This window comes from Pecten maximus, chromosome 5 (genome assembly GCF_902652985.1).
Source record: "Pecten maximus chromosome 5, xPecMax1.1, whole genome shotgun sequence".
In the NCBI taxonomy this organism is placed as follows: Eukaryota; Metazoa; Mollusca; class Bivalvia; order Pectinida; family Pectinidae; genus Pecten; species Pecten maximus.
The window spans coordinates 47,537,853-47,552,121 of NC_047019.1; positions in this window are offsets into that span (position 1 = coordinate 47,537,853).

Sequence of the window (14,269 nt, forward strand, 5' to 3'; positions counted from 1 at the left end):
AAACCCCAGTGTTTATGTCTTGGGGGACATATATTCGGTTTAAAACACCGAAAGCTATATCAGGTTTTAAATCCTTGGGGGCAAAATCAGTTTTTAAAATCCTTTTAAAGAATTGTTTTTTAAATCCTTTGGGAGCCCCTATTTAGGTTCCCCTCCCTTAAAATAGAACAGTTTTAGTTTTGGGGGAAAAAGCCATTTAGTCCCCTTTGGGGGGCATGTCCCTGAAATCCTGGGAGAAAAGGCACCGTGTTTAAAATGGGAAGGCAAGTCCCCGGAATCCTTGGGGAGGGCAAAATACCAGTGAACTCCTTGGGGAATGTTGTGTTTGTTTGGGGGGGGGACAAGATATCAGTGTTATTTTTGGGAGCAAGATTCAGGTTTTTCCCGGGGGGACATAAATTCCGGTTTTAAATCCTTTGGGGCATAGATCCAGTGTTTTAAAAAAATCCTGGGGACAAGATTCCCCTGTTTAATCCCCTTGAAGACAAAACCAGGGGGTTTAACTCCTTGGGAGACATAGATACCGTGTTTTAAATCCCTTTGGGGGACAAGATACCCGTGTTTTTAACTCCTTGGAGAATTAAAAAAGGTTTATCCTGGGGAAAAGATATGTGTTTAATCCCTTTGGGGACAAGATCCAGTGTTTAAATCCTTGGGGGAATAATACCCGGTTTAACTCCCTTGGGGACAAGAACCGGGTTTTTACCCTGGAGAAAAGACCGGTTTTTAAACCCTGGGGACAAGTACAGTTTTTAACCCCTGGAGACAAATACCGTTTTTTTAACCCCTTGGGAGAATAGAACAGTGTTAATCTTGAGAGACATAAGATCAGTTTTTAACCCCTTTGGGGGACAAAAGAATCGGGGGTTTAATCTGGAGACTAGCCTTTAAACCCTTAAAAAAAAAGGGGGTGTTAACTCCTTGGGGAGACATATCCCGGTTTAACCCCTGAGAGCTAGATACCGTTTTTAACCCTTTGAGAGCAAGACCCCCAGTTTAACTCCTTGAGACATAGTACCAGTTTTTAATCTTGGGAGACATGTTTAACCTTGGGAGACAAAAACCCAGTTTTTAACTCTTGAGAGACAAATACCGTGTTTAACCCTTGAGAGACAAGATACCAATTTTTAGCCCTTGGGAACTGAATAGGTTTAAACCCCTTTAGAGACATAAACCAGTTTTATGTCCTTAGGAGACAAGATACAGGTTATGCCCCTGGAGACACAGATTCCGGTTTATGCCCTTGGGGACATAGATATCGTGAACTCCCGGGAGACATAGAATAGGTTTATCTTGGGAAATATTATTATTTTTTTAAAACCCTTGGGAGACAAGATCCGGTTTAACCTTTGGGGACATAGATATCATTTTCAACCCCTTGGGAGACTAGAATTAGTGTTAACCTTGGGTGAAAAGAATAGTGTTTTGCCCTTGGGAGACATAGAATGGTTTATGTTTGGGAGACATAGCTATCAGTGTTCACCTCCTTAGGAGACATAGATACCAGGATTTTACTCCTTGGGAGACACAGATTCCAGTGTTTATGTCCTTGGGATACATAGATATCAGTGTTTAAACACCTTGAGAGACATAGATATCAGTGTTTAACTCCTTGGGAGACATAGATATCAGTGTTTAACTCCTTGGGAGACATAGATATCAGTGTTTAACTCCTTAGGAGACACATATTCCAGTGTCCAACTCCTTGGGAGACATAGATATCAGTGTTTATGTCATTGGGAGACAAAGAAACCAGTGTTTATGTCCTTGGGAGACATAGATCCCAGTGTTTAATTCCCTGGGAGACAAAGACACCAGTGTTTAACTCCTTGGGAGACATAGATACCAGTGTTTAACTCCTTGGGAGACATAGATACCAGTGTTTAACTCCTTGGGAGACATAGATACTAGTGTCTATGTCCTTGGGAGACATAGATATCAGTGTTTATGTCCTTGGGAGACACAGATTCCAGTGTTTATGTCCTTGGGAGACATAGATATCAGTGTTTAACTCCTTGAGAGACATAGATACCAGTGTTTAACTCCTTGGGAGACATAGATATCAGTGTTTAACTCCTTGAGAGACATAGATACCAGTGTTTAACTCCTTGGGAGACATAGATATCAGTGTTTTAACTCCTTGGGAGACATAGATACCAGTGTTTAACTCCTTAGGAGACATATATACCAGAGTTGAACTCCTTGGGAGACAAAGATACCTGTGTTTAACTCCTTGAGAGACATAGATACCAGTGTTTAACTCCTTAGGAGACATATATACCAGAGTTTAACTCCTTGGGAGACATAGATACCTGTGTTTAACTCCTTGAGAGACATAGATACCAGTGTTTAACTCCTTGAGAGTCATAGATCCCAGTGTTTAACTCCTTGGGAGACATAGATACCAGTGTTTAACTCCTTAGGAGACATAGATACCAGTGTTCAACTCCTTGGGAGACATAGATATCAGTGTTTAACTCCTGAGAGACATAGATACCAGTGTTTAACTCCTTGGGAGACATAGATATCAGTGTTTAACTCCTTGAGAGACATAGATACCAGTGTTTAACTCCTTGGGAGACATAGATATCAGTGTTTTAACTCCTTGGGAGACATAGATACCAGTGTTTAACTCCTTAGGAGACATATATACCAGAGTTTAACTCCTTGAGAGACATAGATACCAGTGTTTAACTCCTTGGGAGACATAGATACCAGTGTTTAACTCCTTAGGAGACATATATACCAGAGTTTAACTCCTTGAGAGACATAGATACCTGTGTTTAACTCCTTGAGAGACATAGATACCAGTGTTTAACTCCTTAGGAGACATATATACCAGAGTTTAACTCCTTGGGAGACATAGATACTAGTGTCTATGTCCTTGGGAGACATAGATATCAGTGTTTATGTCCTTGGGAGACACAGATTCCAGTGTTTATGTCCTTGGGAGACATAGATATCAGTGTTTAACTCCTTGAGAGACATAGATACCAGTGTTTAACTCCTTGGGAGACATAGATATCAGTGTTTAACTCCTTGAGAGACATAGATACCAGTGTTTAACTCCTTGGGAGACATAGATATCAGTGTTTAACTCCTTGAGAGACATAGATACCAGTGTTTAACTCCTTAGGAGACATATATACCAGAGTTTAACTCCTTGGGAGACATAGATACCTGTGTTTAACTCCTTGAGAGACATAGATACCAGTGTTTAACTCCTTGAGAGTCATAGATCCCAGTGTTTAACTCCTTGGGAGACATAGATACCAGTGTTTAACTCCTTGGGAGACATTGTTTAACTCCTTGGGAGACATAGATACCAGTGTTTAACTCCTTGAGAGACATAGATACCAGTGTTTAACTCCTTGAGAGACATAGATACCAATGTTTATGTCCTTGGGAGACATAGATATTAGTGTTCAACTCCTTGAGAGACATAGATACCAGTGTTTATGTCCTTAGGAGACATAGATATCAGTGTTTATGTCCCTGGGAGACACAGATTCCAGTGTTTATGTCCTTGGGAGACATAGATATCAGTGTTCAACTCCCTGGGAGACATAGATATTAGTGTTTAACTCATTGGGAGACATATATATTAGTTTTTAAATCCTTGGGAGACATAGATACCAGTGTTTAACTCCTTGGGAGACATAGATATCAGTGTTCAACTCCTTGGGAGACATAGATATTAGTGTTTAACTCCTTGGGTGAAATAGATATCAGTGTTTATGTCCTTGGGAGACATAGATATCAGTGTTTATGTCCTTGGGAGACATAGCTATCAGTGTTCACCTCCTTAGGAGACATAGATACCAGGATTTTACTCCTTGGGAGACACAGATTCCAGTGTTTATGTCCTTGGGATACATATATATCAGTGTTTAAACACCTTGAGAGACATAGATATCAGTGTTTAACTCCTTGGGAGACATAGATATCAGTGTTTAACTCCTTGGGAGACATAGATATCAGTGTTTAACTCCTTAGGAGACACATATTCCAGTGTCCAACTCCTTGGGAGACATAGATATCAGTGTTTATGTCATTGGGAGACAAAGAAACCAGTGTTTATGTCCTTGGGAGACATAGATCCCAGTGTTTAATTCCCTGGGAGACAAAGACACCAGTGTTTAACTCCTTGGGAGACATAGATACCAGTGTTTAACTCCTTGGGAGACATAGATACCAGTGTTTAACTCCTTGGGAGACATAGATACTAGTGTCTATGTCCTTGGGAGACATAGATATCAGTGTTTATGTCCTTGGGAGACACAGATTCCAGTGTTTATGTCCTTGGGAGACATAGATATCAGTGTTCAACTCCTTGGGAGACATAGATATTAGTGTTTAACTCCTTGGGAGAAATAGATATCAGTATTTATGTCCTTGGGTGAAATAGATATCAGTGTTTATGTCCTTGGGAGACATAGATATCAGTGTTCAACTCCTTGGGAGACATAGATATTAGTGTTTAACTCCTTGGGAGACATAGATATTAGTGTTTAACTCCTTGGGTGAAATAGATATCAGTGTTTATGTCCTTGGGAGACATAGATATCAGTGTTCACCTCCTTAGGAGACATAGATACCAGGATTTTACTCCTTGGGAGACATAGATACCAGTGTTTAACTCCTTAGGAGACATAGATATCAGTGTTTAACTCCTTAGGAGACATAGATATCAGTGTTTATGTCCTTGGGAGACAAAGATATCAGTGTTTATGTCCTTGGGAGACATAGATATCAGTGTTTATGTCCTTGGGAGACAAAGAAACCAGTGTTTATGTCCTTGGGAGACATATATGCCAGGATTTAACTCATTGGGAGACATAGATATCAGTGTTTATGTCCTTGGGAGACATAGATACCAGTGTCCAACTACTTGGGAGATACAGACACCAGGATTTTACTCCTTCGGAGACATAGATACCAGGATTTTACTCCTTGGGAGACATAGATACCAGTGTTTAACTCCTTAGGAGACATAGATACCAGTGTTTAACTCCTTAGGAGACATAGATATCAGTGTTTAACTCCTTAGGAGACATAGATATCAGTGTTTATGTCCTTGGGAGACAAAGAAACCAGTGTTTATGTCCTTGGGAGACTAATAGAATCTTTCCCTACCTTGAGGGTGTGACAGAGAAAGCTCAACCTGTGGGGGAGATTCTTGAATGTCCAACCCGAGGCTTGCCGAGGGTTTGGACATTCAAGAATCTCCCCCGAAGGTTGAGATTTCTTTGTTACACCCTCAAGGTAGGGAATGATTATTTTTCTCCCACCTCTTTTCTTTATGTGTTTTCCCATCGGCGATCTCCATCTGTTTGTAAACAAGTACACATGGGCGTATGAATATAAAAAATAGGACGAAAAGTGCCAACAATTTTGCCCTTCCTACCATTTCCACCAACCGTGTCACCTGTTTGAAACATCTCCGAGATCGCTTTGTAGACCTGTATTATTGTGTACACAATTTGTTTGTTTGTTGACGTAGCAGACGACGTAATGTAAACAAAAAAAGTAGTTCCGGTAGTACTTCCGGTGAAGAAAGTGAGCGCGTGCAATCTGTCACACCCTAGGGTATGACAGATTGCACGCGCTAAAAAAGACAGAGAAATCTTGTACACTCAAAACGGGAGACAAATCAGTGAAAGGTGGGAGAAATAGATATCAGTGTTTAACTCCTTGGGAGACATAGATACCAGTGTTTAACTCATTGGGAGACAGATACCAGTGTTTAACTCCTTGGGAGACATAGATATCAGTGTTTAACTCCTTAGGAGACACAGATTCCAGTGTTTATGTCCTTGGGAGACATAGATACCAGGATTTTACTCCTTGAGGGACATAGATACCAGTGTTTAACTCCTTAGGAGACATAGATATCAGTGTTTATGTCCTTGGGAGACATAGATATCGGTGTTCAACTCCTTGAGAGACATAGATATCAGTGTTCAACTCCTTAGGAGACATAGATACCAGGATTTTACTCCTTGGGAGACATAGATACCAGTGTTCAACTCCTTGGGAGACATAGATACCAGGATTTTACTCCTTGGGAGACATAGATACCAATGTTTAACTCCTTAGGAGACATAGATACCAGTGTTCAACTCCTTGGGAGACATAGATATCAGTGTTCAACTCCTTGGGAGACATAGATATTAGTGTTTAACTCCTTGGGTGAAATAGATATCAGTGTTTATGTCCTTGGGAGACATAGATATCAGTGTTTATGTCCTTGGGAGACATAGATATCAGTGTTCACCTCCTTAGGAGACATAGATATTAGTGTTCACCTCCTTAGGAGACATAGATACCAGGATTTTACTCCTTGGGAGACACAGATTCCAGTGTTTATGTCCTTGGGATACATAGATATCAGTGTTTAAACACCTTGAGAGACATAGATATCAGTGGTTAACTCCTTGGGAGACATAGATATCAGTGTTTAACTCCTTGGGAGACATAGATATCAGTGTTTAACTCCTTAGGAGACACATATTCCAGTGTCCAACTCCTTGGGAGACATAGATATCAGTGTTTATGTCCTTGGGAGACAAAGAAACCAGTGTTTATGTCCTTGGGAGACATAGATCCCAGTGTTTAATTCCCTGGGAGACAAAGACACCAGTGTTTAACTCCTTGGGAGACATAGATACCAGTGTTTAACTCCTTGGGAGACATAGATACCAGTGTTTAACTCCTTGGGAGACATAGATACTAGTGTCTATGTCCTTGGGAGACATAGATATCAGTGTTTATGTCCTTGGGAGACACAGATTCCAGTGTTTATGTCCTTGGGAGACATAGATAACAGTGTTCAACTCCTTGGGAGACATAGATATTAGTGTTTAACTCCTTGGGAGAAATAGATATCAGTATTTATGTCCTTGGGTGAAATAGATATCAGTGTTTATGTCCTTGGGAGACATAGATATCAGTGTTCAACTCCTTGGGAGACATAGATATTAGTGTTTAACTCCTTGGGAGACATAGATATTAGTGTTTAACTCCTTGGGTGAAATAGATATCAGTGTTTATGTCCGTGGGAGACATAGATATCAGTGTTCACCTCCTTAGGAGACATAGATACCAGGATTTTACTCCTTGGGAGACATAGATACCAGTGTTTAACTCCTTAGGAGACATAGATATCAGTGTTTAACTCCTTAGGAGACATAGATATCAGTGTTTATGTCCTTGGGAGACAAAGATATCAGTGTTTATGTCCTTGGGAGACATAGATATCAGTGTTTATGTCCTTGGGAGACAAAGAAACCAGTGTTTATGTCCTTGGGAGACATATATGCCAGGATTTAACTCATTGGGAGACATAGATACCAGTGTCCAACTACTTGGGAGATACAGACACCAGGATTTTACTCCTTGGGAGACATAGATACCAGGATTTTACTCCCTGGGAGACATAGATACCAGTGTTTAACTCCTTAGGAGACATAGATACCAGTGTTTAACTCCTTAGGAGACATAGATATCAGTGTTTAACTCCTTAGGAGACATAGATATCAGTGTTTATGTCCTTGGGAGACAAAGAAACCAGTGTTTATGTCCTTGGGATACTAATAGAATCTTTCCCTACCTTGAGGGTGTGACAGAGAAAGCTCAACCTGTGGGGGAGATTCTTGAATGTCCAACCCGAGGCTTGCCGAGGGTTTGGACATTCAAGAATCTCCCCCGAAGGTTGAGATTTCTTTGTTACACCCTCAAGGTAGGGAATGATTATTTTTCTCCCACCTCTTTTCTTTATGTGTTTTCCCATCGGCGATCTCCATCTGTTTGTAAACAAGTACACATGGGCGTATGAATATAAAAAATAGGACGAAAAGTGCCAACAATTTTGCCCTTCCTACCATTTCCACCAACCGTGTCACCTGTTTGAAACATCTCCGAGATCGCTTTGTAGACCTGTATTATTGTGTACACAATTTGTTTGTTTGTTGACGTAGCAGACGACGTAATGTAAACAAAAAAAGTAGTTCCGATAGTACTTCCGGTGAAGAAAGTGAGCGCGTGCAATCTGTCACACCCTAGGGTATGACAGATTGCACGCGCTAAAAAAGACAGAGAAATCTTGTACACTCAAAACGGGAGACAAATCAGTGAAAGGTGGGAGAAATAGATATCAGTGTTTAACTCCTTGGGAGACATAGATACCAGTGTTTAACTCATTGGGAGACAGATACCAGTGTTTAACTCCTTGGGAGACATAGATATCAGTGTTTAACTCCTTGGGAGACACAGATTCCAGTGTTTATGTCCTTGGGAGACATAGATACCAGGATTTTACTCCTTGAGGGACATAGATACCAGTGTTTAACTCCTTAGGAGACATAGATATCAGTGTTTATGTCCTTGGGAGACATAGATATCGGTGTTCAACTCCTTGAGAGACATATATATCAGTGTTCAACTCCTTAGGAGACATAGATACCAGGATTTTACTCCTTGGGAGACATAGATACCAGTGTTCAACTCCTTGGGAGACATAGATACCAGGATTTTACTCCTTGGGAGACATAGATACCAATGTTTAACTCCTTAGGAGACATAGATACCAGTGTTCAACTCCTTGAGAGACATAGATATCAGTGTTTAACTCCTTGGGAGACATAGATACCAGTGTTTAAACACCTTGAGAGACATAGATATCAGTGTTTAACTCCTTGGGAGACATAGATATCAGTGTTTAACTCCTTTGGAGACAGTTACAAGTGATTAAGTCCTTTGGAGACATAGAGACAAATTTTGTTTTTCTCTTTTTTTACAATTCATCATTCTATTTCCGCTATCTAAACTTTATAGGTGAAATTAAACTAAGTTTTCTTACCAGTTTGACTGGTTTACTCCTCGACCGTATACGCCTTGTAAAATACCAAAATGAATATTTCTATAGCGATAATCTGACAGTGCTTAATACATGTATGTCAGACAATAACGATCTATCTAAATTACAGATTACGTGAATCATACAAGAATTACACACAATAAATATCTGTCTAAATTACTTTTTAGGTGACATAGATATCAGTGTTTAACTCCTTGGGAGAAATAGATTCCAGTGTTTATTTCCTTGGGAAGCATAAATACTAAAAGTGTTTTACTCCTGGTGAGAAAAGATACCAGTGTTTGAACATTCGAGAGATATAGATGTATAGATGTACGAGGTTTGGGAGTAGTTCCTGGCCGAGGGTAATCCTATGTACAAGGTTTGGGAGTAGTTCCTGACTGAGGGTATTCCTATGTACAAGGTTTGGGAGTAGTTCCTGGCCGAGGGTATTCCTATGTACTAGGTTTGTGAGTAGTTCCTGGCCGAGGGTATTCCTATGTACTAGGTTTGGGAGTAGTTCCTGGCCGAGGGTATTCCTATGTACAAGGTTTTGGAGTAGTTCCTGACTGAGGGTATTCCTATGTACTAGGTTTGGGAGTAGTTCCAGACTGAGGGTATTCCTATGTACTAGGTTTGGGAGTAGTTCCTGACTGAGGGTATTCCTATGTACTAGGTTTGGGAGTAGTTCCTGACTGAGGGTATTCCTATGTACTAGGTTTGGGAGTAGTTCCTGACTGAGGGTATTCCTATGTACTAGGTTTGGGAGTATTTCCTGACTGAGGGTATTCCTATGTACTAGGTTTGGGAGTAGTTCCAGACTGAGGGTATTCCTATGTACCAGGTTTGGGAGTAGTTCCTGGCCGAGGGTATTCCTATGTAGTAGGTTTGCGAGTAGTTCCTGACCGAGGGTATTCCTATGTACTAGGTTTGGGAGTAGTTCCTGACTGAGGATATTCCTATGTACTAGGTTTGTGAGTAGTTCCAGACTGAGGGTATTCCTATGTACTAGGTTTAGGAGTAGTTCCTGGCCGAGGGTATTCCTATGTACTAGGTTTGGGAGTAGTTCCTGGCCGAGGGTATTCCTATGTACTAGGTTTGTGAGTAGTTCCTGGCCGAGGGTATTCCTATGTACTAGGTTTGGGAGTAGTTCCTGGCCGAGGGTATTCCTATGTACTAGGTTTGGGAGTAGTTCCTGGCCGAGGGTATTCCTATGTACAAGGTTTGGGAGTAGTTCCTGGCCGAGGGTAATCCTATGTACTAGGTTTGGGAGTAGTTCCTGGCCGAGGGTATTCCTATGTACTAGGTTTGGGAGTAGTTCCTGAGTGAGGGTATTCCTATGTACTAGGTTTAGGAGTAGTTCCTGACTGAGGGTATTCCTATGTTCAAGGTTTGGGAGTAGTTCCTGGCTGAGGGTATTCCTATGTACAAGGTTTAGGAGTAGTTCCTGGCCGAGGGTATTCCTATGTACGAGGTTTGGGAGTAGTTCCTGACTGAGGGTAATCCTATGTACAAGGTTTGGGAGTAGTTCCTGACTGAGGGTATTCCTATGTACTAGGTTTGGGAGTAGTTCCTGGCCGAGGGTATTCCTATGTACTAGGTTTGTGAGGAGTTCCTGGCCGAGGGTATTCCTATGTACTAGGTTTGGGAGTAGTTCCTGGCCGAGGGTATTCCTATTTACTAGGTTTGGGAGTAGTTCCTGGCCGAGGGTATTCCTATGTACGAGGTTTGGGAGTAGTTCCTGGCCGAGGGTATTCCTATGTACTAGGTTTGGGAGTAGTTCCTGACTGAGGGTATTCCTATGTACTAGGTTTGTGAGTAGTTTCTGGCCGAGGGTATTCCTATGTACAAGGTTTGGGAGTAGTTCCTGATCGAGGGTATTCCTATGTACTAGGTTTGGGAGTAGTTCCTGACCGAGGGTATTCCTATGTACTAGGTTTGTGAGTAGTTCCTGGGCGAGGGTATCCCTATGTACTAGGTTTAGGAGTAGTTCCTGACTGAGGGTATTCCTATGTACAAGGTTTGGGAGTAGTTCCTGATCGAGGGTATTCCTATGTACTAGGTTTGGGAGTAGTTCCTGACCGAGGGTAATCCTATGTACTAGGTTTGTGAGTAGTTCCTGACTGAGGGTATTCCTATGTACTAGGTTTGGGAGTAGTTCCTGGCCGAGGGTATTCCTATGTACTAGGTTTGGGAGTAGTTCCTGGCCGAGGGTATTCCTATGTACTAGGTTTGGGAGTAGTTCCTGACTGAGGGTATTCCTATGTACTAGGTTTGTGAGTAGTTCCTGACTGAGGGTATTCCTATATACTGGGTTTGGGAGTAGTTCCTGACTGAGGGTATTCCTATGTACAAGGTTTGGGAGTAGTTCCTGGCCGAGGGTATTCCTATGTACTCGGTTTGGGAGTAGTTCCTGGCTGAGGGTATTCCTATGTACAAGGTTTGGGAGTAGTTCCTGGCCGAGGGTATTCCTATGTACAAGGTTTGGGAGTAGTTCCTGGCCGAGGGTATTCCTATGTACTAGGTTTGGGAGTAGTTCCTGGCCGAGGGTATTCCTATGTACTAGGTTTGGGAGTAGTTCCTGGCCGAGGGTATTCCTATGTACGAGGTTTGGGAGTAGTTCCTGGCCGAGGGTATTCCTATGTACTAGGTTTAGGAGTAGTTTCTGACTGAGGGTATTCCTATGTACTAGGTTTGTGAGTAGTTTCTGGCCGAGGGTATTCCTATGTACAAGGTTTGGGAGTAGTTCCTGGCCGAGGGTATTCCTATGTACTAGGTTTGGGAGTAGTTCCTGGCCGAGGGTATTCCTATGTACTAGGTTTGGGAGTAGTTCCTGGCCGAGGGTATTCCTATGTACGAGGTTTGGGAGTAGTTCCTGGCCGAGGGTATTCCTATGTACTAGGTTTAGGAGTAGTTTCTGACTGAGGGTATTCCTATGTACTAGGTTTGTGAGTAGTTCCTGGCCGAGGGTATTCCTATGTACAAGGTTTGGGAGTAGTTCCTGATCGAGGGTATTCCTATGTACTAGGTTTGGGAGTAGTTCCTGACCGAGGGTATTCCTATGTACTAGGTTTGTGAGTAGTTCCTGGGCGAGGGTATCCCTATGTACTAGGTTTAGGAGTAGTTCCTGACTGAGGGTATTCCTATGTACAAGGTTTGGGAGTAGTTCCTGATCGAGGGTATTCCTATGTACTAGGTTTGGGAGTAGTTCCTGACCGAGGGTATTCCTATGTACTAGGTTTGTGAGTAGTTCCTGACTGAGGGTATTCCTATGTACTAGGTTTGGGAGTAGTTCCTGGCCGAGGGTATTCCTATGTACAAGGTTTGGGAGTAGTTCCTGGCCGAGGGTATTCCTATGTACTAGGTTTGTGAGTAGTTCCTGACTGAGGGTATTCCAATGTACTAGGTTTGGGAGTAGTTCCTGGCCGAGGGTATTCCTATGTACTAGGTTTGGGAGTAGTTCCTGACTGAGGGTATTCCTATGTACTAGGTTTGTGAGTAGTTCCTGACTGAGGGTATTCCTATGTACTAGGTTTGGGAGTAGTTCCTGGCCGAGGGTATTCCTATTCACTAGGTTTGGGAGTAGTTCCTGGCCGAGGGTATTCCTATGTACGTGGTTTGGGAGTAGTTCCTGGCCGAGGGTATTCCTATGTACTAGGTTTAGGAGTAGTTTCTGACTGAGGGTATTCCTATGTACTAGGTTTGTGAGTAGTTTCTGGCCGAGGGTATTCCTATGTACAAGGTTTGGGAGTAGTTCCTGATCGAGGGTATTCCTATGTACTAGGTTTGGGAGTAGTTCCTGACCGAGGGTATTCCTATGTACTAGGTTTGTGAGTAGTTCCTGGGCGAGGGTATCCCTATGTACTAGGTTTAGGAGTAGTTCCTGACTGAGGGTATTCCTATGTACAAGGTTTGGGAGTAATTCCTGATCGAGGGTATTCCTATGTACTAGGTTTGGGAGTAGTTCCTGACCGAGGGTAATCCTATGTACTAGGTTTGTGAGTAGTTCCTGACTGAGGGTAATCCTATGTACTAGGTTTGGGAGTAGTTCCTGGCCGAGGGTATTCCTATGTACAAGGTTTGGGAGTAGTTCCTGGCCGAGGGTATTCCTATGTACTAGGTTTGTGAGTAGTTCCTGACTGAGGGTATTCCAATGTACTAGGTTTGGGAGTAGTTCCTGGCCGAGGGTATTCCTATGTACTAGGTTTGTGAGTAGTTCCTGACTGAGGGTATTCCTATGTACTAGGTTTGTGAGTAGTTCCTGACTGAGGGTATTCCTATGTACGAGGTTTGGGAGTAGTTCCTGACTGAGGGTAATCCTATGTACAAGGTTTGGGAGTAGTTCCTGACTGAGGGTATTCCTATGTACTAGGTTTGGGAGTAGTTCCTGGCCGAGGGTATTCCTATGTACTAGGTTTGTGAGGAGTTCCTGGCCGAGGGTATTCCTATGTACTAGGTTTGGGAGTAGTTCCTGGCCGAGGGTATTCCTATTTACTAGGTTTGGGAGTAGTTCCTGGCCGAGGGTATTCCTATGTACGAGGTTTGGGAGTAGTTCCTGGCCGAGGGTATTCCTATGTACTAGGTTTAGGAGTAGTTTCTGACTGAGGGTATTCCTATGTACTAGGTTTGTGAGTAGTTTCTGGCCGAGGGTATTCCTATGTACAAGGTTTGGGAGTAGTTCCTGATCGAGGGTATTCCTATGTACTAGGTTTGGGAGTAGTTCCTGACCGAGGGTATTCCTATGTACTAGGTTTGTGAGTAGTTCCTGGGCGAGGGTATCCCTATGTACTAGGTTTAGGAGTAGTTCCTGACTGAGGGTATTCCTATGTACAAGGTTTGGGAGTAGTTCCTGATCGAGGGTATTCCTATGTACTAGGTTTGGGAGTAGTTCCTGACCGAGGGTAATCCTATGTACTAGGTTTGTGAGTAGTTCCTGACTGAGGGTATTCCTATGTACTAGGTTTGGGAGTAGTTCCTGGCCGAGGGTATTCCTATGTACTAGGTTTGTGAGTAGTTCCTGGCCGAGGGTATTCCTATGTACTAGGTTTGGGAGTAGTTCCTGACTGAGGGTATTCCTATGTACTAGGTTTGTGAGTAGTTCCTGACTGAGGGTATTCCTATGTACTGGGTTTGGGAGTAGTTCCTGACTGAGGGTATTCCTATGTACAAGGTTTGGGAGTAGTTCCTGGCCGAGGGTATTCCTATGTACTCGGTTTGGGAGTAGTTCCTGGCTGAGGGTATTCCTATGTACAAGGTTTGGGAGTAGTTCCTGGCCGAGGGTATTCCTATGTACAAGGTTTGGGAGTAGTTCCTGGCCGAGGGTATTCCTATGTACTAGGTTTGGGAGTAGTTCCTGGCCGAGGGTATTCCTATTTACTAGGTTTGGGAGTAGTTCCTGGCCGAGGGTATTCC